This window comes from Arachis ipaensis, chromosome B05 (assembly GCF_000816755.2).
Source record: "Arachis ipaensis cultivar K30076 chromosome B05, Araip1.1, whole genome shotgun sequence".
Lineage (NCBI taxonomy): Eukaryota > Viridiplantae > Streptophyta > Magnoliopsida > Fabales > Fabaceae > Arachis > Arachis ipaensis.
Genome location: NC_029789.2, coordinates 144,655,043 through 144,678,349, shown reverse-complemented (window position 1 = coordinate 144,678,349; position 23,307 = coordinate 144,655,043). Strand labels below are relative to the sequence as shown.

At 32.6% G+C, this 23,307-nt stretch overlaps 1 long non-coding RNA gene across 2 annotated transcripts; it reads right to left on the bottom strand.

Annotated features, from left to right (window-relative positions):
- On the bottom strand, nucleotides 314-3,216 carry LOC107642193. 2 transcript variants are annotated; one of them, XR_001620637.2, is made up of 4 exons: nucleotides 2,451-3,216; nucleotides 2,225-2,354; nucleotides 2,009-2,106; nucleotides 314-414 (listed from the first exon to the last, which is right to left on the bottom strand). It is a non-coding gene; the product is annotated as an uncharacterized LOC107642193 (long non-coding RNA). The 2 variants fall into 2 exon arrangements; XR_002347553.1 differs by lacking the exon at nucleotides 2,009-2,106 and having other exon boundaries at nucleotides 2,451-3,215.

Here is a 23,307-nt window from a genome sequence, read left to right as displayed (position 1 = left end):
TTAGTATTTTGAATCTGGGTTTAACTTATCGTAATTCTCACTTTTCAGTTGTAACACCCTCACTATCAGAAGTTACGCTTCCGGCTGCGCTACTCTGATAGCAAGAAGTATTACTACTTTACATTCTAAATATTAAAATAGGAGCCTGTGACTCAACACCGTATCGCTAATCACTTTATAAACCGAAAATACATACTTCATCTAAAATAAACAAACAGGTATAGATTCATATACAAGACTTCTACATAATAACTCAATATATTATACATATAAAACATACAATTCTTATCCCTCTTACAAACTTGTAATAACAAAGACGAGGGAAGAAAATAATCTAATTAATACAACAACATATAAACCAAACGCAGTATAACTCTTCTTAGTGCTTCTTCATTCGGTTCCTGAAAAGTAAAGCTGTAGGGGGGTGAGAACCTAACCACACGGTCTCACCATAGAGTTTCAAAGTTGTCATAAGAAGATATTTAATAGGAAAACTGTTTTCAAGCTCAGTGATTATCATTGCCTTATGAATCTTTTAAAGAACCAATAAGTAATCGTTCAAAACCTTTTCAAAGAAACAATGTTTAATCTTTCAGAAATACGAAACCTTTCCTTTCTTATAAGAAAATCTCAATTAGAAACCAACCACGCAATCAAACAACACAATCATTAATTCAGCACCAAAGTTCAATCTCAAATGTAGCACGCCAAGACAAACACAGGCAAGGCAGACAAGGAAAGCACAAGTAGGCAGCAGTTACAGCAAATAGTTCAAGTAGCAGTTACGAACAGTCTAGCAATTAGGCAAACCAAAACAAGTTCAAACTCAAGCAAAGCATACAAATGCATATGATGCATGCCTGTCCTATGGCTGATGAGGCTCATCTGTCGGTTATCCAGCCAACCCGACAAGTCTGAATTGTACTTAGACTGTCCCCCGACGTGCATCCCCAAGAGTCTATGCATAGCTTTTTCTCAAATAATCAATATTACTCAATGGGGGTAACATTCCCGGGAATTTATATAGTGCCCGGTCACACACTTACATCGTAGGGTCAACAGAGTATCGAGTTCTCAACCTAGTACATGTGGTGGCAAGCCACGGCACTTAATACAGAGAACCTCGTATCTCAGATATTTCAAATTCATAAGCCATGTGAATAATTCAAAGTTCACATCTCAACATTCTCAACATCATAATCATTCATCAATCCAAATCTCATTCCCAAGTTCATTTCAAAGCCATATTTCAAATAAAATCCTTATCATCCTCTTTTTCATTCTCTTTTTCATTCTGTTCGTTAATAATCTCAATTCCAAAACAAAATTCTTTCTTTAATAGACAAATCAATCTTAAAACGTATAATACTTAAAAACAAATCTTTTTAATTAATTACTTTAAATAAAACTCTCAATTTTATAAAATTTCGGCAACATCTCCCCTAAAACTCGGACACTGCCACCCTTTTCGGGTCTCATCCAAACATTTCTCAAACCTTTTCTCAACCATTTCCAAATTTCAAACATTTTCCAGAATTGAACCAATTCCAATATCAAATTATTTTCAAATCAACCAATTCTAACAATAAAACTCTCTTTAAAATCGAATCAGCTCAAATATTAAATCATTCATAAAATCCAACCAACTCACAATCAAACCGCTCCCAGAATAAATTTATTTTCATATCTCAAATTATTTCCAAAATCGTTTCATTTATATTACTAAGTAAACTCTACAACCAAGAAAATCCACCTTTCTTAATAATCAAGTAAATGACATTCCAAACCGGTTTTTATCCACAACCACACACCACTCACGCAATCAAGCACCCAATAATTCAGTCCAGCAAACCATCACATCCATAAGACAAATATAATTACAGAAGTAAATCTCTTTGCATCAATATCTATTTATCACAACTCTGTAATATAAAATAGATTTTAAGAAATCCCCTACTTCAAAGAATCAAACCCGCAGCGATTTTAACGCAATAAACCCTCTTTTCACCTTATTCTGCAGCAGCTACATCATAATTTGTATTCCAAGCACCCTCTGCTAACGGAGAAGAACGGCAAGCAAAAGTAATAACCGCAAACACAGCAGCTCTAGGTAACAGACAGAATAAACACCACCAAGCAAGGCAAGGAGGAACATTACGCACTAATAAAAGAGAGTCGAAATGGAGTATTATGGCATGATAAGGTACAACAGAATTTGTCTTACCAGAAAAGAAACAAGGGAATGGGGAACGGAGAAGCTATAGCTTCGACAACATTTCCTTTCAACAATCAGAACGGCGAATAAGGGCACGACCGAGCAGAAATGGCAAGCCAGTGACGACGGTAGGATTAATCTGAGTGATTAAGGCAGCAAAGACACCAACAATAATTAAAACAGTGGAATAGAATGAAAGTGGAACAGGGTTCAAGAAAGCAAGAAACAGGGTTACCGGTGAATCTGGCCCGGAAGGCAGCAACGTAGGCAAGGCTTACCCTCAGCGGTGAGAAGCGGTGGTGGCAACTCTGGCGATGACAAGGCGCGGTGGTGGCTTCCGACGACCAGAACGGCGGCGGTTCACGACGGTGACACAGCTCTGACGGCGAGACAGTCTCCCTTACCCGTCGAGTTCTGACCCTTCACCCATAGCTCAGTTCGGTGACGGAGCAGATCCACGGCGCGATGATGGCATGACGGTGACGGCTTGACTCACGGCGGTGCAGGCAATATGAGTTCGCAGCAATAGCTTCCTCGACGGTCAGTTCTCCAGCGCGACAGCAACAACGCGAAGGGCTTCTCTCCCTCTCCTCGCGTTCGTCTCTCTCTCTTCTCCATCATTGGCGACAACTACAGCGACTGGCGACGAGATGAGACTGAACAGTGGCGGCTGGGCGCGGCGGATCCCTTCCCTCGACTGCGACGCGGGTAACGGCGGTAGCTTCCCCTTCTCTTCTTCCCTTGCTCATGTCCTCCTTTCTCTCTTCGGCTAGGCTTCTCCGCGCGGCTCCCTCTCTCCTTTGACGGTGACACAACGGCACGGCGGCAGTGATGCCCGCTGATGCCGTCTTCCTCTCTTCCCTCTTCCCCCTTTCTCCTTCTTCCTCAACGCCCTCTGCTCTCTTCTCTTTTCTTTTTTCCTGTTTCTTTCCTTATTTCTTTCTGAAAGGGATGGGGTTGGGTCAAGGGAATGGCGGTGTGGAGTGGCGGTGAGGTGGGGTTAGGTTAGGTTAGAAGTAGGATAGTAAATTAGGGTTTTTAATTGAGAATTTTAGGATTTGATTTGGAACCGAAGATCAGCACGCCATTTCCAAGACATGATATCTCGGATTTTTAACACCAAAGGATCAATAAACCCAGAGCAATCTTGCTAAATATTGATTTGATATAATTATAATGAAGATATGTTTCTAAATTAGTATAATTATATATTATTCATTAAATATTAACTATAATATATTATAATAAAGATATTTTTATAAAATAATTTAGAATAGAGAATAGGAAAGTTCATTTTGGAGGGAAAATGGAGTCATGAGAGATCGATACCTCACCTTCATTAATTGGGAGAAAACCCAGTTTTAGTATATTTAGTAGATATAAGTTTTTCTTTTCTAGTCAAGAATCTAATAACATCTAATTAAACAAAAAAAAAATGAATTAAAAGTAACAAATTAAAGACAAATGAGTGAATAATGTAAGAAATTATAAATTTGTACATGTATAAAATAAAAAAAATTTACTAATTTATTTTATGTTAAACGATAAAACTAACAATAGTATATTAATAAAAGGATATACCTTAAAAAAAAGCTACAATACAAATTCAAATATTTTCATAAATAAACTGTTAAAATTTTTGTTATCGATAAAATCATGCTATTATACAATTTTTTGGCAAAATTTAAAATCAAAAGAAAAATAATTTTGTATGGGTTAATATAAATTAATTATATACCAAATAAGTAGAATCGTTCATTTGTTTGTTTCAACATATCAGCATGGGCAAGCAAAGTAAAATGATTATCCGGAATTTTACGATCATCGACCGTATGTACTATGCGTGACTCTATCTTAAAAGATATTTTGCATGTGTCTACAGTCAGAAGATATATTCCGCTTGATTTCTCAATCTCAAAATTTGAGAAGACATAGATCTTCCTTTCTACCAATTTATTCTCAAATATTTTTGTCAAATAATTTTTTATTAAACGTTGAATTTTATCGTATTGCAAAATAAATTAAATATAAAAGCTATTAACATTTACAAAGCTATTAAAAAGAATTGTCTTTGACTTGTAAAATGGTGTACTTATAAAATTAACTTAAAATATGAACTACAAATATTTATAAGAATTTAGTTTTGATACTCTGACAGTATAAAGTAGTTTTACATGTGCATCCAATTATGTAATGACACGTCAATAAAAATAAATACCTTTCATATCGACCGCGTTAATGGTCATCCAAAATAACGGATGTGATTGCACGACTATGTAAAACACTTTACACTGTCAGTGCATTAAAATTAAACTCTATTTATAAATTGAACTTAGCATTACTTGAAAAAATTTAGTAAATGAATCAACTAATCTTATCATCTATTAGAACTATTTCTATGTAAACCGTCTTGCTCTTGTCAAACTTAAATGGGACTTTTTATAACCTTATAATTCTTGTCTTTATTTTTCATACTTTCTCTTCGTATAATCTACTATAGGTGATACTATTAATAGGATCATAGTCAATAGTTATTAGGTATGGAAAAAAAATAAAATAAAGACTATGTAAAAATTATAAATTTTTTAAATGATAAACATGAAAGGAAATTTACTATTGCTTATTATATATACTAATAATATGTCAATGATTTTAAAAATTTACTAATAATACTAATAGTTTAAAGATAATTTTACTATAGTTATAATAAATTTAGTTATTACTCTAAATAAATAATATATTTAAAAACTAAAAAAAAAAATTAGTGGTAATTTGTTTGGAATGTTCTCATGTGACTCTTTTTAGCAAGAAAGTAAAACCACGTATTGTGACTCTTTTTCCTTTTTTACGCCTTAATCTTAATTAATCAATCTTGTATCCACACAATATAATTAAACTTTTAATCATTCTAATTTATTGATGAATTACATTTCTCTTAATAATTACATTACTAATCTGAAATACAAAAAAAATGTGATACATAGATCCAAAAAAAAAAACAAACTTAAAAATAAAAAAAATTCATATTAAAAAGTTTAAAAATAACATATCCAAAAAGAATAGTCATAATATATAAATTGAGACAATAATTTAAATTTCTCTAAAACTAATTTAATCAATTACCAATATTAGAACTAAATTGTTTAAATAATATTTAATCTATTCTAATCCTTAGATACATATAGATTAGAGTCATTCTCGTAACAACCAACCGAAATAACATCATAAGATCGAACACTTAGAATCTGTACAGATTCAGACTATCTTCTTGTTAAAATTGTCAAATTAAATTGACTTTTATTTTCCTCAATGGCATTGCATTAATGCACCAGAAGGCCGGTAGTTTCTGAAAAAAACCACAATATGTTATAAAATTATTTTTAATACAAAAAGCTTAAGAGAAAAAAAATTAAATATAGTACCAATCTTTGAATTGCATCCTCAAGGTTGGCACAAATTTCTCAAAACCGAACCTAAATTGAGAAAATTCAATCTTATTATATGCTCCACTACTTCAAATATTTTCGGACAAACGTAGAAAACGTGGAGGGAATGTGACTTGAACTTGACCTACAAAGCTCCTTAGAAACAATTGCCCAATCAAAGAAGAATAACATATTAGAAAAAAAGAATGCTTTAATATAATTTATTATAGTATATAATACTTGATTAATTTTACTACATTAATTGTAATTTTTTATATTAGTTAATTAGTTTATTCATTTATAAAGTCTGAAATAAAATAAATAATTTGTTATTTATTCTAATTGAATTCGTTAAATTTAATTATATTATATATAAATTAAAGATAATTTATAAATTATCTTATTTCATTGGCCTTTTATATTACCTTGATTGTTAAGTTTTAAGTTTTATATTTTCGTAAGCAAAAGTAATATAAGGCAAAACTTTTTTCATTTTAAATGAAATTATTCTATGCATTATTAACTAATATCATTAGATTTGATTTATTAACAATATAAAATAATTTTATATAACAAATTATTAATTAAACTCATTCTAAAACGTAAGCAAAATAAATTAATTTCCTAGGCGGACCAATGTAGATCCATGATTTATACAACAATAAAAAAAAGTATAGAACTTGTGAATTATGATAAAAAGAGAATAAAAAAGTAAGGCCCACACCATGTTAGCTTGCTTGTTTTCATTGCATCTTAACAAAATATGGGCCTACGAAGACTAATCCCGATTTCAAGTTGGGCAGATAGAAAACCTATCCGGATCTCATACAATTAATTTCAACCCGCACCCAAAGTCCTCTTTTAGTCTTTTTGGGTCTTCTCTCTCCCAGCAAGCAAGCATATACGCCAGCAATGGAGAACGACCTATATTCTTTTAAATTTTTGTTTTTACATTTTAGAGTGTGATACTACATGTCGTGGAAGCAAAATTATAAGTACTGTGTTTTGTGTTTTAATACTTTTGATCATATGGAATTACAAGTGAAATTATAAAAAACAATAATAACAATTCCGACAAATGGCTGGCGTTCTAGAAATTAAAATTTGAAGTGATAAAAAATATTATTATATACACGTGAATAAATTGTATCACCAGTTTTTTATTTTTTTATTGTAAATTCGGTTGAATTACTCAACAATTAATTAATCAATATATAATTTCAAGCTATATTTTTGTTATTATATAATATTTTTTATTATTTTATATTTAAAATAAATATTTTTTGTATAGCTCATTACTAAAATAAAAATTTTTACTAATTAATTAGGTTCACAGTAGATTATAGTTATTTTTTTAAATCTAAGGACACTTTTGGTTACTTTCCATTCGATAATTTTTCTGTCATGTATAATTATACAACTCATTTAAGCAATGATTGTTGTACATAGGTACCAATATTTTACAGAACATTATGTATGGTTCCAGGTTCTTGATAAATCCAGATGTTCCTGAGGCTGTGATGCTTCGAAAAAGGTATTGTACCAATATTGTGAATTATTTATGGTTGTGCATATTGACTGTATTTTTATGGCGTTGTGATTGATAAGTAGCATGTACTGTAGAGAGATCTTGCAGTACTTGTCTGTGCTTTCTGGCAAACCAACGTATGTTAATGAAGATGAAGTTTTATATTCCACTGAGAGGAAGACAATAAAGGAGTTACGTACGGCTGCGGATGTGAGTGCCTTATAGAAAACTACTTTTTTATGTTTGGTTCATTGTTTGTTTTTTTTTTTTTACTTTCAAATTGTTCCTATGTAGGTTGGATTCTATGTTGTTCTGGCTACTATTCTTGATGTTGAACCTGTTCTAAGTTGGTGGTATAAATCTTGTGTTTGCAGCGTGAAGGCAGAAGCTAATGCGGATACATAATTCTGCGATGGCTGTAATAAGGATGTAAATAATGCGGTTAACAGGTACGACTCTAATTGGACTTATTTGTGCAATCTTTTCATAAAAAAAATAATATAGTTATGTAATTGATTATGTCTCTTTTTAATTTATTTAGCAATATCTAGCTTAATACCAATAATTAATAGACAATAAGAGAACAATTTATTAAAAATAAAAACTGCTTTGATTGATGGAAATATTGTCTATCCACAAAAAAAAAAATTGACAAAATGATATAGAGTGCATAGAAAAAATTCATATACCTACAACAATTTTATACCAAAGTCTCCTCTGTTAGACTAAAATCTAGAAAATTGATAAGCTTAAAAAAAATTGTGTTTGAGCATTTAAATTATGTTGAATATAATTTTTATGATTTTATTGTAACTAAAGGGTGACAGGCCAAGTGTTAATTGATGTTTTTGAATAAAAAAAGTAGGTATAAGTTGAATTTGTTGGTTTTTTATGATACTGCTACAACAACTTTTGTTGTGTTCGATAAGGAGGCCGCAGCTCTATTTGAACGGACCTGTACTGAGATGGTGAAAGAGTTGAATGTATGTGGTTTCTGCTGTTGAAACCATTTGAATGGTTATCATGATTCAATATCGGATGTGAATATAGAAGATAATTTTATACCATCCTCGAAAACTTTAGACGGTATGTAAAAATTTTATCTGTATATTTATTTGCATCTTTGTGTACATCATGGACTAAATTGCATCGGTATGACAACTGAGTATCTAAAGAGAGTTCATTCGGCAGATGTGTGGGATATAGAAAATCCTATTTATCAATGTTAACACTGTAAAGCATGGATGTGGTTTGAAGAAAGGCTTACTAAATTCAAATAGTCACCCCAACTAAAGTTTTTATTATATTGTATGGAAGGAAAGATCGAACTTTCTCTACTTTTTGTGTCTCCTGATGAGCTCATTCAGCTTCATACTAGAGGAGATCAAAGAAGAATTCATTTCCTAAAAAATATAAGGGCATTTAATTCAATATTTTGTTTTACATCAATGGTCGGAAAAATTGACCGTGGGGTGAACAATGGAACTGCTCCATTAATTTTTAAGTCTGAGGTCAAAACTACCATAGCATTGGTAGCTTACTTCCTCCGGATAGTCTGCGACCAACATTTGCGCAGCTATATATCTATGACATAGAAAATGAGATCGATAATCGGATAGGCACACTTCGGTAATTTTCATGCAACCAGTCAAACATTTTAGTTATTTTTTATCTGTGAGAGAAAATAACATAAAATTTATTGTGTGTGTATTTTTTTTTGGCAGTTCCAATGAAGCTATAAATGAGCGAGATAAGAAAATTGTGGCAATATTAAGAAACATGCTAGACAAATATAATAGTTTGGCAAAGAGTTTTCGCTATGCGAGAGATAGGTACCAACAGGAAAATTGCACAAACATAAAGCTTAATTTGATTAGTAAAAGGACTACAGATGGCAGGACATACAACTTGCCATCTGCATCTGAAGTGGCTACATTGATTATTGACAATGTCGAACAACTAAGCAAAGATAGATATATTATTATAAAGAGTCAAACTAGAAAGCTCCAACAGATTGATATTTTTTACCCATCTTATTTAGCCTTGCAATATCCATTGTTGTTTCCGTATGGAGAGGATGGATTTCGTTTGGGTATTGCAATATCAGATTCTATCTCCGCTAGGCCTACAAAGATAAACAAAACAATCACTTTGCGACAATTCTTTGCTTTTCAACTACGTACAGAAAAGGACGGGTGAATATCCGTTAATTCTGAGATCAAAGAGATTATTCCAACAGTTTCTGGTAGATGCCTACACAATGGTGAAATCGGAGAGGTTAAAATCCTTTAGGTGTAAACAACAACAGTTGAGGGTTGATAAATACAAATGTCTGCATGAAAGTCTTATAAACAAAGATGTAAATGCTGCAAGGCTTGGCAAAAGAATCATTTTTCCCAGTACTTTTACCGGTGGACCTAGGTACATGATGAATAATTGTAAAGATGCATTTGTAATTTGCAGATATGCAGGATATCCTATCTATTTTATCACTATGACCTGTAACCCTAAATGGAATGAGATAAAAAGAGAAGTGACTCCCATTGGATTAAAGGCAGAAGATCGCCCTGATATATTGTGTCGAGTTTTCAAGATCAAACTTGATGGTTTGATTGATGACCTAAAAGAGGGAAAAATCTTTGGCAAAATTTTGGGATGTAAGTCTGTGTTTATGCAACACCTTATTAAAATCTTATGTTGTAATGTTTTGCTCATTTGTCTTTTTCAATTTTTAGATGTTTGCACTATAGAGTTTCAAAAGAGAGGGATTCCGCATGCACATATCCTTTTATTCATGAGTAACGAGTTCAAGTCACAAACACCAGATGACATAAACAAACATATAACAGCTGAGATTTCTGATGAAAATGAAAGGCCAAATCTACATGGAATTGTTCAAAATTACATGGTACATGGTCCATGTGGTCCGTACAATAAGAATTCACCTTGCATGAAGAATGGATCATGCTCAAAGTTTTATCCCAAAGAGTTTAGACAGCGAACACTCATTGATGAAGCCGGATTTTTCAAATATAGGCATACTAATAACGGTCGAACAATGAAGAAAAGGAAATGTGTACTAGACAATAAGTTCATTGTTCCTTATAATCCAGAATTGTTGCTTAAATTCGGGTGCCACATAAATGTAGAATACACATGCCAAACAAGTTCTATTAAGTATTTGTTTAAGTATGTACACAAGGGCAATGAACGTGTAACAACTACCCTATACAACACTGGTGATCCGTTAGAAGCAACACAAGTTGTTGACAAAATTAGGAATTACTACGATTGTAGGTACATTTTGGCATGTGAGGCAGTCTGGTTTATTTGGATATGAAATCCAAGAGAAAGAACCATTTGTAATTAGACTTCCATTCCATTTGGAGGATGAGCAACATGTGATTTATAGTGAAACTTCTAATGTGAATGATATCGTCGAAAGAGCAATATCTCAAGTCCATGTTTTTGGGATGGATGGCGGCGAACATGTCATATTCCTATGCTCGAAGTCTAGACTTATGCTGAGTTTCTAACCAAGTTTGTTTCGATGGACGATGCTTTAAAGTGATTTCCTTGAAAGCAAGGCTTCGCAATTGGAAGGTTGACTCATGTACCTGCAGGTAATGACAAGTTTATATTCAATTTTGATCTTATTTATTTGATGATTTAAATTTAAAATCTTAATAGCATGTACCCCACGTCCATTTTATTCGATTTATCTACACTAGAAAACAAATGTTCAAATAACTTTCAGCAGTTATAATCTGTAGATTATACAATTTTAGAATTGTTCTATATTTTTTAGAAAAATTAATCTTATGCGGATGTGTAGCTACATAATAATTGAAATCGCATAGACTAATTCATTTAGCAATTTAAAAGTGGGATTTTAATCAAGTTTTTTGCAGCAAATACCAAAGAATATTACCAATGACTTCTCTTGAATACTCAAAGAGGATGTATGAATTTTTGAGATATAAAAATAGTAGGAGGAACAATTTATGCTACGTATAGAGATGCATGCTTCGTCCTTGGACTCTTGCAAAATGACAAAGAATTCATGGATGCAATTACGGAAGCAAACTCGTGGGCCTCAAAATTATATGTTAGAAGGTTATTTATCATTCTATTAACATCCAATAATATCTCAAGACCAGAACATGTCTGGGATAGATGTTGGCATGAACTCTCAGATGATATTTTGTATCGACAGAGAACCATGATGAACATGAGGGGTAAGTTTTTATAATTGCAATTATAAAAGTTCTTCATTATTGATCATTTTTAGTTTGGTTGAATTTTTACAGTATCATATAATATGCAGAGTTAACCATGTCAGATGATGAGATTAATCAGTTGTGCTTAATAGATATGGACAAGATCTTATATTTCTATAGTGAAACCATGAAAGACTATCCTCCTATGCCTTTAGCAACTGAAGTTGATAGTTCTTTGTTAACCGAAAGAGTTATCAGGGAAGAGCTAAACTTTAACAGGGATGATTTAAAGAAAAATGCCTCAGACATGTTAGCCATCGCAACACCTGAGCAGAAATATGTATTCGATAAAATTATTACAGCTGTGTATTGTGATGAAGGAATTTTTTCTTTGTGTATGGTCAGGGGGTACTGGAAAAATATTTCTCTGGAACCTTATGTCTGCTGAGATTCACTCAAGGGGTGATATTGTGTTAAACATTGCTTCAAGTGGTATTGCATCTTTACTTCTTCTTAATGGAAGAACGGCACACTCAATGTTCAAAAAACCGCTGAACATAACTAAGGATTTTATATGTAACATCAAACCTGGTTCCCCTCAAGCAATGCTGCTGTTGAAAGCCAAACTTATAATTTGGGATGAGGCTCCAATAGTTAGTAGGTACTGTTATGAAGCGCTTGATAAGTTCTTAGGTGATATCATGAGGTTTTCTCCAATATATAATAAAGATTTGCCCTTTGGAGGAAAAGTGGTTGTACTAGGTGGAGACTTTAGACAAATTCTTTCTATCATTTCATGAGGATCGAGACAAATTAGTCTTACCTTTGAAAGTTTTGTCACGTGCTCAAACTAACAAAAAACATGAGACTCTCTATAGGGACGACTGCTTCAGATTAAGATGAGACAGAGCAATTTGGTGAGTGCTTATTGAAAGTTTGTGATGGTCTAATATGTGACAATATGGATGGTGAATCTGAGATATGTCTTCCAGGAGATATTGTTATTCCTTCTTCGGACCAGACATTTGATGAGTTGGTTCATTTTTCTTATTCAAATATTTTGGATAACATGTCCTCAAAGGATTTTTTCAAAGAAAGAACTATACTAGCTCCCATGCTGGACATCGTTGAAGAGGTCAACAACCATCTGATGGCTATCATTCCTGGAGGAAAAAAAATTATATCTTAGTTCGGATTCGATTTGTATGGATGAAGGGAATATGAAGAATCAACTAGATTTCTATGGTCTTGAATTACTGAATAGCATAAATTACTCTGGTTTGCCTCCACATAAATTAATACTCAAAGTTGGTGTTCCGATGATGTTACTGAGGAATATTGACCAATCCAGTGGTCTTTGTAATGGTACAAGACTACAAGTTAGGAAACTTGGAAATCATGTCATAGAATGTGAAGTCTTAACGGGTAACAATGTTGGTCATATTGCTTTGATTCCAAGAATGAATATGGTACCAACAAATGAAACCGTCCCAGTTAGATTCCAACGAAGACAGTTTTCCATAATAGTATCGTTTGCCATGACAATTAATAAGTCTCAAGGACAAACTTTATCTCATGCTGGATTGTACTTGCCCAAACCAGTTTTTATACATGGACAACTATATGTGGCACTTTCAAGAGTTAAGAGTAAGAGAAATTTAAAAATTTTACTTATAAATCACGTAGGAATGTCTACAAATTCAACCATCAATGTTATTTATAAAGAAGTCTTTGAAAAAATAGGATTCTAATATAAATATTTTAATTTTATTTTAAGTTAGAGAATAGTACTTTCTAAAAATAAAGATATTTTCCTAAATTAGTATAATCATGCATTATTCATTAAATGCTAATTGTAATATAATTATAATAAAGATATTTTTTCTACAAATAATTTAGAAGAGAGAATAGTGCTTTCATTACATGAGAATAATAATTTCTAAAAATAAATATATTTTCTTAAATTAGTATAATTATACATTATTACTTAAATGTTAATTATAGTATAATTATAATAAAGATATTTTTATAAAATAAACTTAGAAGAGAAAATAGTGTATTCATTTTGGCGGGAAAATGGATTCATGAGGAATCGACACCTCACTCTTATTAGTTGGGAGAAAACCCAATTTTAGTATATTAAGTAGATATTAGAATCTCTTAGAAAAGTGATGGTAAAAATGATGAGTTATAAAATTAACAATATAAAATATTATATAAAATTACTAGCAAAGATGCTTAAAAAATAATCTACATTTAAAAAAATTATATTAGTAGTAGTAATAGTTAACTTTAGTAAAAAAATTAAAAAAAGCATCAATCAATTTATCTAGTTAAAACTAATTATCTACTAAGTTAAATCTTCAAAGTTAAAACTAATTATCTAATTACAATTTATCAAATAATCGACAAATTCAATAAAAAAAACTTTTAAAAAAAGCATTAATCAATTTATATTTTTTATTTGTTATAAATACTACCCATTGTGACTAATTTGAAAACTATCAAAAAAAATAGAGAATTGTTGTAAATAAACCCATAAAATTTACAAACTAGTGCTGTGTACATATGTTTAGGATTTTAATATATCTACTAATATATATGTTGGCAACCTGCAGTGTGATTTTTTTTTTTAAATTTATTTTTACGTATATTGTCAAAAACTAAAGATCATATTATTTATTTGTTATTTTTTATCTTTTTAAGAATACAAAACCAAAAAATACAAAATTTATTGGTTCAAAGCGGAAAAAAAATTCAACATTTTCATGTATTTTATGCCTAATTCCAAAATAATAGTGAATGGTATAACGAAAAAAAAAATAATAAAAAGAAAATACGAAATACATATGATATAATTGAATTCATTGTTTAAAATTAATTATCCAAATCAAAAAATACATAGAAAAAATTAGTAATCTATGTGTAAGTTTTATTTTATAACATCAAAAAATAATTAATTCAACTGATTTACGAAATTATTAATACATGAATATATCAAACAATAAAGGATAAAAACAGGTTTATATATATGTTTTTATTTACTTATTAAAAAACCATTTTCATCATAATAAAATTTAATTGAGATAATTAATAAATAGTCATTGCTTAAATACATTCATGATTTATTTACAAATACTATTATCTATCTATAATTTTACAAACTATTAAAACTAATTTTTATATTTCTATGCATTATGGTGGTTTCCGTTGCAGATAATTAATTTTAAAAAAAGAATTATAAGATATTATATTGTACACATGTATACTTCAGTGTTTCGATATTATCATTTTGTAATAGTTTTCACTTTTATTTTTCTATTTTATACTTTTTTCTTTTCCATCACTTTAAAAAAAATTCTTGTTTTTTTATAATATCTCTTACTACCATTTTTCAAAACACTATTTGTCATTAAATAATCAATTATAAAAGAATTATAAATGGATAATTTATCTTTTTGTTTGATTTTATTATATTACGTCAAAAGAAATATAATTATTTCAAATTTTGTTTCCTAAAATTATCAATGAAAGCACAATAAAAAACTTAATATTACTCAAATCTCAATAAAAAATAGTAACAAGCACATTTTTTTTTATAAAATATAAGGACTAAGAGCCCAAAAAAAATTACAAAGCTGAGATTAGTCCGGGGTAGAAACTTCCTACATTCATCATTTAGAAGGAGCTGTAGAACAGGTGAGGAGAAATCTACAAATTGAAAGTTTGGGAGAAACTTAAGACTCTCCCTGGTCAAGAGGTTCACACTTTTATTGCCTTCATAAAAGGTGTGCCTGAATTTAATCCTTCATTCTCTATTTATTAGATCATTAATGCTTTTTATTATGGGGTCAGGATGGTCTTTGCACTTGCTCTTGTTAAAAATTAATTCCAAGACAGCCTTCGAATCTATCTCCAAAACAACTTTTCTAAACTCAAGTTCCCATGTCATATTAAGCCCATTTCTCAAACCCCACATCTCTACTTGATATGCAAAGCAAGAGCCAATATTGTGTATAAATCCTGCTACTCATCTGCGTGTTCATCTCTAATGAGTCCTCCACATCCAGTAAATCTCAAATTTTCTTAAGAGGAACCATCCGTATTGATTTTGATCCATCCATGTGGTGGGGGTTCCACCAAATTTTTGCCTCAATCTTCCTTCGTCTTCCATTAATGCTCAATTCTCTTTGAAATGCTGCATGCACTGAATTTATAAAGTTATATATCACTGGACGAGAATCTTTTAGTCTTTTAAAAGGTGGAGCAAAGATTTCGTGATTCCTCCAATTTCAGAACTTCCAGGTGGAGATAAGAAAAATTGAAGTCCAATAATTTTGGTTGTGGTTTTCAATTTATTCAGTCAAATTCCAGCGAAATCAGACATTAAAAGGAGCTCTAAAAAAAAATGTAGCTTAGAAAGGTGTATTAAATGTGTCCATAAACTTGAAGCACCAAGAAAGTCTCTCAAAACATGTTCTATGGTTTCTGGACATCCGTTGCATCTGTGGCAATAGGGGAAGACACCAAAAAAATGTGCACGACGTTTTGAGGTTAGGAGTTTTTTGTGTAAGGCTAGCCAGTTAAATATTTTAATTTTTTGAGGCTATAAACTCTGGAAAATTAATAAATAATTAGTTAATAAATTAATTATTATTCAAAAAAATTAAAAATTAAATTTTATAGTTTAGGGAAGTAAAAATATTTAAAATACGAATTTTAACACTAATTTAAAAAATTTTAGTTCAAAATCGGACTAATGGGCTGAATCGATTGGACTGGATCCAAACCGGGCCCAAAACCCAACCTATAAAACCACTAAATGAGCCTTCTTCCATTCCAATCACTGAACATACGTTGAAGAGAGAGAGCACGGTGATTTGGGGGAGACGATATTCACCGTAAACTTCCGTCGCCCATAACTTAAAATCCAGAATTCCGATTGATAAGCCGTCAGCGACCATGTGTTCATTTCAAAATTATCTTCGATTATATCTAAAAAAAGTGGTAACAAATTTATATTTCTCACCCAGTTTTTTTTCTTCAATTTCGTAGATTTTGAGTTTGGATATTGAGGAATTGAATAATTTTGATGGTTTAGGTGAACTCTAGCGGTGGGGTAATTACTGGGTTTTGTCCAATTGATCTGTGGGTAAGGTAGAAAACTATTAAACCATTGTAAATTATTGAATTAATGAACTCTATGATGATTATAGTGATATTGTGTGAATTAGATTGTGTTCCCTTGTCGATTTGGAGTTCAGTTTGGCAGTTTGAAACGAAATTCGGGTGATTAAGCTTGAGGAATTGACGTTTGGAAGCTTGGAGCTTGTGACAGGAGAAGTTTTTTAAGAGTTCTGAGCTTAGGGAGGAATCAGTCAAGGTATGGTTTTGGTTTCTCGTAATTAATGTTTAATGTTACGTGAAAACTTAGGCTAGAAGACCTTAAGATAAGAATGAATTTAATGAATTATCGATGGATTGTGAATATGATTTATGATATGTGTATAAAGGATGAATGAATTTGTATTTGTTGGATTATGACTTTGATAGGTATAAAATAATGACGATTGTTGATGTGTTGAGGATTGATGGCGAGTTTACGAAATTGAATTGAATGGATTGTTTGAGAGATGTGAGAGTCGATTTTGTAAGTGGTTTGCTATTGAAGTTGGTTGGTTTTTGAAAAAGATTTAATATTAAAATTTGTTTGATTTTGAAATAATTTGATACTAGGAATGATTTGAATGACTGAGATGTGTTTGATTTGGTGGTTGGGACCCTTGAAGGGTGGCATAAATTTGAGTTTTAGAGGAGATGCTGCCAAAATTTTTATAAAAATTGAAGATTTGATTTGAAATGTTATTTAAAACAAAAAAAAAAGAGATCATTATGTGGCTTGTATATTTTGAGATTAATTGTTGACCCTCTGTCACAAGATGCGACCGGACACTTTAACTATCCGGATTCTCCTATGAGCATGCATATATATATGAATTTGAGCTTGGGTTGTCTCACCCATGGATAAATTGAGCTTGGGATTTTTCATAGAATATTATATTATTGAGCTTGGAGTTTGACTCCACGGAATATTATTGAGTTTGGAGTTTGACTCCATGAAATATTATATTATTGAATTTGGAGTTTGACTCCATGAAATATTATATTTGAGCTTGAAATTTGACTCCATCGATATTATTTTTGAGATTGGGGATGCGTGCATAGAGGGGCTTTCCAATGGTTAGCTACTAAGACATGTCGGGTTGGCTATATAACCGACAGATAAGACTTATCAGCCATAGGACAGACATACATCATATGCATTTGTATGTTTTGCTTGAGTGTACATTGTTTTGATTTGCTTAATTGCTTAACTTTGCTTATCTGCTACTTGTTCTACTTGCTTTAATTGCACCTCTATATGTGTTTTCCTTGTTTGAATTGTATGTGTATGTTTTCTGAGAGACCCCTCTTGGCGGAGGTGTGAGGGAGGAGGGAGTTGTTCCACCGGTGATTTGGAGAATGAAAGGAGACAGAAAGTGAAGTGTTAGGTTAAAGTTATATTTAGAACCTAAATACCTTAGATAACTTACTTAATTTCTGGTTTAGTTGGATCTTTAAGCTGAAATCTGAGTGTCGGAGTTCTAGGAATGCCTCTAGCTTTTTCAGAACTTTTTATATTAATTATACGGGCACCTTTACCATGTTGAGAACCCCCAGTTCTCATTCCATACATATTTCTGTTGTTTTTCAAATGCAGGTCGACAGGCACCTCGTTGAGCGTCTGGAGTTTTCTGTGCAAGCAAAGTTGGGTTAGTTTTGGGATGTTGTATTTTGTATTTATGCTATGTATATAGGTATATAGATTCTCCTCTTTATATATTTTATGTTCTATTAGAGGTTGACTTGGAGAAACAGGTGTTTATTCTGTACTTTGAGTTATATTTTGGGTTGTATATATATACACTCTGGCCAGCCTTAGTTTCGCAGGTCGAGTCTAGAGCTTGATATCTGTAATTTTGGAACTCTGATCCGTATATTATGTTTTTAGCCTTCTTTTGATCTTACCTATCTATTTTATAATCAACCTTGCGAGTGTGACACGATTTTCTGTTTTCGTTTTTGCTTAACTTTTTCTACAAGGCTCCTAATTATAAATTCTTTAAACTATATTTACGCACGTATTTTACTTTTAGAGGTCGTAACCTTGCCACTTCTGCTTTACGACTTAAGCATAAGGCTCTGCATAGTAGGGTGTTACAAAGTCCCCTTTCGCCTCCAAAGGAGTTCCCAAATTCCATCTTATACTCCCCGGGCTTAATAAATGCTCTTGTAAGCACTTGAAATTGAAAAATCTCCATGAGGGGTAAGGGCGTAAGGCCCCACATTATTTTTTCCTCCCCTAAATCTTCACGGGGGGGCATTTGAGCTATAATCTTTTCAATAATGTTCATCAAAAGAAGTTGACAGAACAAAGGTATGTTCCAATTTTCATCTGGGAGCACATACTTCGTGGCTTTGAAATTAATGTTATTTGCTTCAATATGTGTCATAGTGTATTCCAGAAGAGGATTTACCTTTCTAATCCATCTGTCCCTCCAAAAGCAAATAGATTGGCCATTGTCCATAGCAAAGATGACATGGTCTCGAACTTGATTCCAAAGTTTATACATGTTATGCCAAAGATCTGAATCATTAGATGACATAGGAAATTCCTGAAAAAGGTTTTTGCTCCTTCCATACTTCCTGTAAAGGACTGAAACCCCTAGCTCATATGGCTCTGTTAAAACCCTCTAAAGAGTTTTCATAATAAAGGCGTCATTCATGCATGAAAGCTTTCTAAACCCTAGGCCACTATGTTTAGGGGGTTTACACAGAAGCTCCCAACTCACAGCGTGTATTCTTCTTCTAGTTGCGTCCTCTCCCCAAACAAATTGGCGTTGTAATCTCTCTACCTAATCACAAATGCCTTTGGGTATGCGAACCTAATTCATATCAAAATTTAAGATTGGCCATATAATAGATTTGGCAAGAGTGAGCTGTCCTGCTAGAGATAGACAATTAATTTTTCACCCTTTCAACTTATTTCTTACTTTGTTAACGGCCGATTTATACCTCTCATTCCCCTTATTTGATTAGTGAACAAGGCCCATAAGTAGCGTCCCAAACAGTCTACTTCTTTAATCCACTTCTTCATTTAATATCTTTCCTAGTCCCAGGTCTTGTTTGCATTTATTTTTAGGCCAGAAGATAAACTAAAGGAGTTTAGCGTTTGCATAACAACCTCTATTTGCTTGCAGAAAGTTTCCATAAAAAGAAGAAGATCATCGACAAATAACAGATGGGATATAGGAGGGTCTTCTCTTCCAGCACTCATAGGCTTCCATTCACCACTTTTTACCTGTTCTTTTATAGCTTGAGATAATTTATCAATAACAAAAAAGTATGAAGGAGATGCTGTAAAATAACTAAATAAATAAGGAAGATGTAACAAATATAAAATATGGAAATATAATTAGATAACTCAAGTAGTAATTATCACTAGAATTACTATATCAATATAGTAGATATAATTAATATATTTAATAATATTATAATAAAGTATATAAGAGAGAGAATAGTATGAAAGAGAGATAAGAGCATAAAAGAGAGAGAATATTGTTTTATATTGCTTATGTAATTGTCAGGGACTTAAGCCTCTATTTATATACGTACATGAGGTAGCTTTTTCAACTTCATATTAAATGTAGTCATCCTTGAGAAACTATATATCATGGAAAATGGACATTCACGTAAGGTGTGATAAAGTATCCTTATCACAACACACCCCCTTGGATGACCATTTAGGATTATGCCTCGTTAAAACCTTACTAAAGAAAAACCCAATGGGAAAAAAATCTTAGTGAAGGAAAAAGAGTACAATATCCTTTGTGACGGGGACTGCCTCATTAAAAACCTTGTCAAGAAAAACCCAATGAGAAAAAAACCTGACCAAGAAAAAAAGAGTACAGTCTCCCCCTCTTGTCGACATCAATTGATGTCTCGAAATCGGTGCATCCTAATCTCATGTACCAATCTTTCAAAGGAGGATTTTGGGAGTGACTTTGTAAATAAAGCTGCCAGATTGTCACTTTAGCGGATCTTTTGGACATCAATTGTCCCTTGATTTTGAAGATCATGAGTGAAGAAGGATTTGGAAGAAATATGCTTTGTTCTATCACCTTTGATATATCCACCTTTAAGTTGAGCAATACATGCTGTATTATCTTCAAACAGGACATTTGGAGCTATCTTATGGTCAATCAGTCCACATGATGACAGAATATATTGGATCAAACTCCTAAGCCAAAAACACTCGCGACTAGCTTCATGTATCGCGAGTATTTAAGCATGATTAGAGGAGGTTGCAGCTATCGTCTGTTTTGTGGACCTCCATGATATAGCTGTACCACCATATGTGAACAGATATCCTGTTTGAGATCTTCCTTTATGTGGATCAGACAAGTATCCAGCATCTGCATAGCCAACTAATTGTGACTTGGATCCATAGGGATAAAATAATCCCATATCAACTGATCCATGAAGATATCAAAAGATTTGTTTGACTCCACTCCAATGTCTTCTGGTTGGCGAGGAACTATATCTTGCTAGTAAATTCACAGAAAATGATATATCGGGTCGTGTATTATTAGCAAGATACATTAGTGCTCCAATAGCACTAAGATATGGTACTTCAGGACCAAGGATATCTCCATTCTCTTCTTTAGGATGGAATTGATCCTTCTCCACATCTAAAGATCTTACGATCATTGGGATACTCAAGGTATGTGACTTATCCATATAAAATCTTTTCAAGATCTTTTTTGTGTATGTCGTTTGATGAATAAAGATCCCATTTTTTGTATGCTCGATCTACAGGCCGAGACAAAATTTAGTCTTTCCAAGAACTTTCATCTCAAACTCTTCTTTTAGAGTTTTTATAATTGTTGGAATCTCTTCAAGAGTTCCAATGATATTTAAATCATCAACGTATACAGCAATTATAATGAATGCAGATGCAGTTTTCTTTATGAAAACACACAGACATATATCATCATTCTTGAATCCGTTTTTGGCCAAATACTCAGTAAGACAATTATACCACATTCGTCCATATTGCTTTGGACCATATAAAGATCTTTGCAATTTAACTTAGTATAACCCCTGCGAATATTCATTGGATAGTTTAGATATCTTCAGTCCTTCAGGAACTTTCATATAGATATCACGATCTAATGAGCCGTATAAATAGGCTGTTACCACATCCATTAAATGTATATGCAGTTTATGATATGCAGATAAACTGACCAAATAACGCAATGTTATCGCATCCACTACAGGGGAATATGTTTCTTCATAATCTATACCGGGCCTTTGTGAAAAACCTTGTGCCACAAGTAAGGCTTTCTAGCGCACAACTTCATTTTTTTCATTTCGTTTTCTCACAAATACCCATCGGTATCCAATAGGTTTTACATCTTTTGGTGTATGGACTACAGGTCCAAAGACTTCACGTTTTGCAAGTGAGTCTAATTTAGCCTTCATGGCTTCTTCCCATTTTGGCCAATCATTCATTTGTCGACATTCTTCGACTGATCTTGGCTCAAGATACTTACTTTCCATGCATGATATTTAATGCCACATTATATGCAGATATTTCATTGACAATTGTCTTATTTCAGTCCCATTTCTCTCCTATAAAGACACAATTTATCGAGATCTCTTTATTTTCACAATTTTCAGGTACCTGAACGTCTTCTGACGTTAAAATTATATCAGAATTTTGGACAAATGCAGGTTCTTTACTATGTCTTTTTCAACAGGAATAGTATTTACCTCTTTTCTCTTTTGAGGATTTTTGTCGTTGGAACCGACAGGCCTGCCACGCTTCTGGCATGTATTTGCTTCAGTGGCAATTTGTCCAACTGGGACATCAATTTGAATTGGGGCATTTTCCACTGGTATATAAGATTTGGTTATCCTCTTTGTATCAGAAAATGTATCAGGCAATTCATTTGTTATTCTTTGCAAATGTATAATCTTTTGACTTCTAGTTTCACATTGCCCTGATCGAGGATCTAAATGCATCAAGGATGACGCATTCCAATTAAGTTCCTTTTCAGGAAGCTTATTCTCTCCCCCTAATGTTGGAAATTTTGATTCATCAAAATGACAATCCGCAAACCGTGCTTTAAATACATCTCCAATTTGTATCTCAAGATACCTCACTATAGAGGGAGAATCATATCCAACATATATCCCCAATTTTCTTTGAGGTCCCATTTTGGTGCGATTAGGTGGTGTAATAGAAACATATATCGCACACCCAATTATTCTTAAATGGAAAATATTTGGCTGCTGGCCAAAAGCTAATTGCATAGGAGAGAACTGATGGTAACTCGTTGGCCTTAATCGAATAAGTGCTGCGGCATGTAAAATAGCATGCCTCCAAACTGAAGTTGGGAGATTTGTTCTCATAAGTAAGGGTCTAGCAATTAATTGGAGGCGTTTAATAAGTGATTCTACTAACCCATTTTGTGTGTGAACATGAGCTACGGGATGTTCAACACTTATTCTATTAGCCATACAATAGGCATCAAAACCTTGGGAAGTAAATTCACCAGCATTATCAAGACGAATTGCTTTGATTGGATTTTCTGGAAATTGTGCTTTTAATCGAATGATTTGAGCCAGTAATCTCGCAAATGTCAGGTTGCAAGAAGACAATAAGCACACATGCGACCATCTCGAAGATGCGTCTATCAGGACCATAATCAGGACCATAAAATATCAAAAAGAGTCACATGGTAGATGAATAGGTCCACATATATCACCTTGAATCATTTCTAGGAATTCAGGGGACTCAAATCCAATCTTTAC